Here is a 5,468-nt window from a genome sequence, read left to right on the forward strand (position 1 = left end):
GCGAAGTCATCAGCGTAAGGGCAGGACTTTGCAGGGTAAGACGCTGGGCGGCTGGGTGTGTGGCCTGGGCCGCCTGCTGTGTTCCTCTCCCTTGCAGCAGTGCCTGGCTTTGCTCGGCCCCTCTTACACACTGGGCTGATCGCTAACTTCCTACCTAACAGCTGCACTTCCCCTCCAGCTCTCTGCAGTGGCCTGGGAAAGCAGTGGGGATGGCCCAAGTGCTTGGGCCCCTGCACCCACATGGGAGACCCGGATGAAGCTCCTGGCTTCAGCTTGGCCCAGCCCAAGCTATTGTGGCCATTTGGAGGAGTGAACAGGCAGATGGAAGATCTCTCTTCCCTTCTCACTGTAACCCTGCCTTTCAAATAAATAAATCTTATTAAAAAAAAAAAAAAGCTAAGTTTGTCTTTGTCTTTTGACAGACATAAGGTGGGCCCCATATCCTAGGACCCTAATACTCCGGAGCAGGGTGCCATGGGGTCATGCTTGGATAAATACTAGAAGTGCAAAGGTGTTTAGCCCAGTGGTTAAGATGCCACATCCCGTATCAAAGTGCCTGGGTTCCAGGGATGGCTCTGCTTTGGATCCCAGCTTTTGCTACAGTGCCCCTAGGAGGCAGCAGACAATAGCTCAACTGGCTGGTCCCTGCCACCCACAGGGAGGCTGGAGTTCCAGGCTTCAGGCAGCCCCAGCTGCTGCGGGCAGATGGGGACGGAAGCTCTCTGTCTCTGCTTTTCGAGTAAAATGAGAGAGAGAGAGAGAGAGAGAGAGAGAGAGAGAGAGAGAGAGAGAGGGAGAGAGAGAGAATGGAGTCCCCCCCCCCAGAAGAGGGAGGTACTATGTGACCTGAGCTTGGCCAAACAGAGCTGCCTGCCTCAGGGACACAGATGTGGTCCCCACTGGCCACACTGCTGCCCAGAGAACAGCGCCTCCCCTTAGCAGGATGTCAGAGCTTGATCTCAGCAGCTGGGCCTTGCGATTCAGGCATGTTAGGGAGGAAATCAGAAATGAGCTCATGTGTGTGTGACAGAGGCCTAAGGAGCTGACATCTAGGTCCAGCATCCGCATCTGCAAGTCATCTTGATAACCTTCCAGGTGCAGCCCAGTATCTGCACTTCAAACGCCCTGCCCCTTCTACCCTATAACCACCCTACCTCTAAGGCTCCTCTAAGGCAGGGCGACGCCAGCCAGGCTTGCCCTGTCTGATAACTTCAGGGGAGAACTCAGAAAGGAATTTCTCGTATTCACAGCCAACAAGTCCTTTGTTCGGGAGGAGGAGAGGGGAAGTCAAGACCCATCCCCTTAAAAGCCCCAGCCTAAATGTGAACTATGCACTCTCTCAGGTCCTGTCTGGTGAGGTGCCCACCCGCTCTTACGGATGTCCCTACCCTAATAAACCTTGCTGTTTTGTTTTCCACTATGCTGTCTCACGCCTGAATTCTTTCTTGTGTGAAGACAAGGACCCTTTGGTTCTCCGGTAACAAGGCAGGCCTATTGCTGGATCGCCGCACGGCTTAAGCCAGGTAGCTGAGAGTTTTGACCCCCCCACCTCTCCATACCCCAGGCCTGCTTTGGGGTTCATGCCAGTGACTGGAATACAGGCCCAAACCCTGGGCCTCACCAGTGACCAATGCCCCCTCTCTCAGCCTGCCCCAAGTTCCTGCTGCTGCGACTTCCTCTCCAGACAACAACAGTAACAGAGCACACCGTGGATGCCGGGAACCGGTGGCATGGCTGCGCATATGAACTCCTGGCTCCCCTGCCGTGCTGCCCTGGGATGAGTCCTGGCCAAGGACCTGGCAGGGAAGAGTTGTGTCACCTGCCAGTGCCCAGGCTCACAGAGGTCTCTTCACCCCGGCCAGGGAAGCCTGCACGTTTGGGGGTGATTCCTGCAGGCTGGCCAGGAACCACTTGAGGCTCACCTGGCTCGGAGAAGTCTCCCTTTGTTAATTCACAGAAATGTACCTCCCCTGCCTGGCTGGCAGCCTCATCTCACTCCTGGGAAATGTGCAGAGGGCGGAGGAAAGTGGGAGGAGGAACTCGTGCAGGCTCCCTGCCCTGGGACTAGAGTCTCCAGCAGATTTTCCTGAACTCACCTATTACCCCCGACTGCAGACCATCCTTCTCCGAGGCCTAGTGCAGGGAGGGAGGAGGTTCCAACAGGGTGTACAGGGTGTCCTGCCCCAGGCCCCCCTCTGAGTGCCGCAGGTAGGCCGCCTTTAACAGAGGCCGTTGCAAATGCCGTTCTAGGCCCTCAGGAAGCTTTCTGAGCCCCAGGGGATTCGCTTGTCTTGTCTTTTTTTTTTTTTTTTTTAATTATTTTATTTATTTGAAAGACAGAGTTACAGAGACGGAGAGAGAGGTCTTCCACCTGCTGGTTCACTCCCCAAATGACCACAACGGGCAGAGCTGTGCTGATCTGAAGCCAGGAGCTTCTTCTGGGTCTCCCACGCGGGTACAGGGGCCCAGGGACTTGGGCCATCTTCTACTGCTTTCCCAGACCATAGCAGAGAGCTGGATTGGAAGTGCAGCAGCCGGGACTCGAACCTGTGTCTATATGGGATGCCGGCACAGGTTGGGGCTTTATCCTGTTGCACCACAGCACCAGCCCCCCTCACTTTTCCACTGTGTGTCTGTATTGCCACTGAGTCAAGCCTGTCCCCTAAACAGCATCCAGTGAATCAGCGGAGTGAGGGCAGCGGGAGAGCAGGGCTCCCAAGCTCACTGTCCCAGGGACACCTTAGCATCGAGAGAAGAGGAAAGGCCGCCTGCCTAGAACCACGTGGTGAAAGGCATTGGTCGCCCCTCCCCCAACACCCATACCTACTAAAATGCAAAGGTCAAAACATAAAAACGCACATAAGGTTCGTGATGTAGAAATAGCTGATTCTTTATTAACTCATCAAATCATAATACCTTGAGGCAGGACTAATGAGTACCAGAAACAGGAAGTCACTGCCTGAGGACGACAGCTATTTTGAGGGTGCCTGTGACCCCTTGTGCGCTGTAACCTTCGAAAATCCCAGTGGCTTGGGCTGTGACGGCCGCAGGTGCTGCTGCTGCTCCTGTTCAACTCCCCTGCCTGCATTCCTTCTGGAAGGTCCCACAGAGTTTCAGTTAGAGGGTAGTAAAAACAAAGACGGGGTTCCCTCCACTCATCTCAGTTCCTGGGCCTCCCCCATCCTGTGTCACTAGTCCACAGATTAAGGATAAAAGTTTGGGGCTGGCATTGTGGTGCAGCAGGCTAATATCAGAGACCCGGCTGCTCCACTTCTGATCCAGCTCCCTGCTAATGTGCCCCGAAAGGCAGTAGAAGATGGCCCAAGTGCTTGGGCCCGGCCACCCACGTGGGAGGGAGACCAGGATGGAGGGCCAGACTCCTGCCTTCAGCCTGGCCCAGACTTGGCTGGTTGTGGCCATTTGGGCAGTGAATCAGCTGAGGAAATATCCTTGTTGCTCTGCTTTTCAAAAAAAAAATAAAAATAAATAAATAAATAAATGTTTAAAAACAAGGGAGGGGGGCTGGTGCTGTGGCACAGTATGCTAAGCTTCTGCCTATAGCGCCGGCATCCAATATGGGCGCCGGATTGAGTCCCGGCTGCTCCACTTCTGATCCAGCTCTCTGCTGTGGCCTGGGAAAGCAGAAGATGGCCCAGGTTCTTGGGCCCCTGCACCCACGTGGGAAACCTAGAAGAAGCTCCTGGCTCCCAGCCAGCTCGGCCTTTGCAGCCATTTGAGGAGCGAACCAGCAGATGCAAGATCTTTCTCTGTCTCTTCCTCTCTCTGTCTGTAACTCTACTTCTCAAATAAATAAATAAAATCTTATTTTTTTTAAAGGAGAGGCCGCCTAAGTGTGCCCCAGAAAATTGCCAGGAAGACAGCAGGCTGAGGGGCTGGTAGGTAAATCCTAACACAAAAGGGCATTGTCACAAGTGGGAAGAAGGAAAGAAAGAGGGACTTCCCTGGGTGATGTGGCTCTTCTCCCTTCCCTCTCCCTCCTGCATGAAGACCGGAGTTGCTGTCCTCCAGCACTGGGAGCTGAACCTTTGGCTGGAGGAGTGGGTGACAGGAAGTGCCCCGAGGAAATGAGGCAGGCCCAGATGAATTAATTATTGCCAGGACACAGAGAGCAGCTGAAACCAGGAAGGGAGCCAGGCAACCGCTGCCTGTTTGGAAGACAGACTCCTGCGTCGGGGGCATCGGGGGCGGACAGGCGGTGGTGGCCAAGGCCAGCCTAAGGGAACCCTGGGTTTTGTTGGAAACCATGCATAGCTTTTTTTGTTTGTTTTGTTTTGTTGCAAACTTTTTGAAGACCCCTTGTATGCAGATTTTCCCAGGGTGTTTTACACCAAAATAAACGTACCTTTTAATTCCATTTTCTGGCACTTTTTGAAGTTGTAGAAGATGCCTACACAAACACAGGAATCCCACAAAGGACAGTGTCCTCAAGAAGTCTCTAACCCACACAGCTCGTTAGCGAGTTCACACAGAAGCTGCAGGCAGGCTGGGGGCACCCAGGATTCAGCTGCCTCTCTTGTTCCTGGCAGAAACGGAGTGCCCAGGACCCCAAAGGGAGCCTGAGCTGGAAGACAAAGACAAAGCCCAGGCTCACTCTCAATCTGATCCCTCCCTCTAGACCTCACCTGGGAGGAGCCCCTTGGCAATGCTGGGGGCCAGAGCTGCGCGTCCTGGGCCTGGGCTGAACCAATTATTATGTACCCTTTCTGGTTCCACAGAAGGCGGGAGAAAGCCTGCAATTAGCACAGGCACGAGGGTACAATCACCCAGCAATGAAGGGCCAGCCCGCGAAAGCTTTGCGGAGCCGGCTGCTCTTCCGAGCTGCGGACTGGGCCACCCACCCACGCCCCGCCTTGGCGCCCAGAGCACCGGGCGGATCCAGGCACCGCCACTGCTCTGCACCCACAGACCTCTGCTTTCGCCCCCGGGAGCGGCCCACTGTCCGGAAGGAGCGACGGCCCAGCTGCCCCCACGCCTTTCCCTGGCAGCCCGGGAAGGGAGGCGAGCCCGGAGGGCGGTGGCCACATCTTGCAGCGTCTCCCAGCTTGGAAGCGCCCGTTCCGCTCCCGGTTCCCACCGCCTGGCCGCCCTCAGACCTGGGGAAGGGTCGGAAGGCCCCCAAGAAAACGGCCGTGGGGGTCCCGGTGTGAGTGTGCAGGCTACTCCTGGAGCTGCGCCTCAGAGCGCGCAAGGGGACCGGTGGCGCCGCCGCCTCGGCTCGCACCCGCCCCCACCGCGGAGTACCCGCAATCGCCAGGGCGCCGGCCTCCACTGCTCAGAGGCCGGAGCCCCGGGCGGCCCCAACGAGTCTACGCAAGGTCGGGACGCGACAGGCCCGCCCGCCCCGAGCCCGCCGCCCGGGATCCCGCCCCCTCGCGGCGATGGCGGCGGCAGCGGGTGATGCGGCCCCTTTAAATACGGGCCGCCCCGCCCTTCGCCGTCGACTCCGC

The sequence above is a fragment of the Oryctolagus cuniculus genome, chromosome 6 (genome assembly GCF_964237555.1).
Source record: "Oryctolagus cuniculus chromosome 6, mOryCun1.1, whole genome shotgun sequence".
Taxonomy (NCBI): domain Eukaryota; kingdom Metazoa; phylum Chordata; class Mammalia; order Lagomorpha; family Leporidae; genus Oryctolagus; species Oryctolagus cuniculus.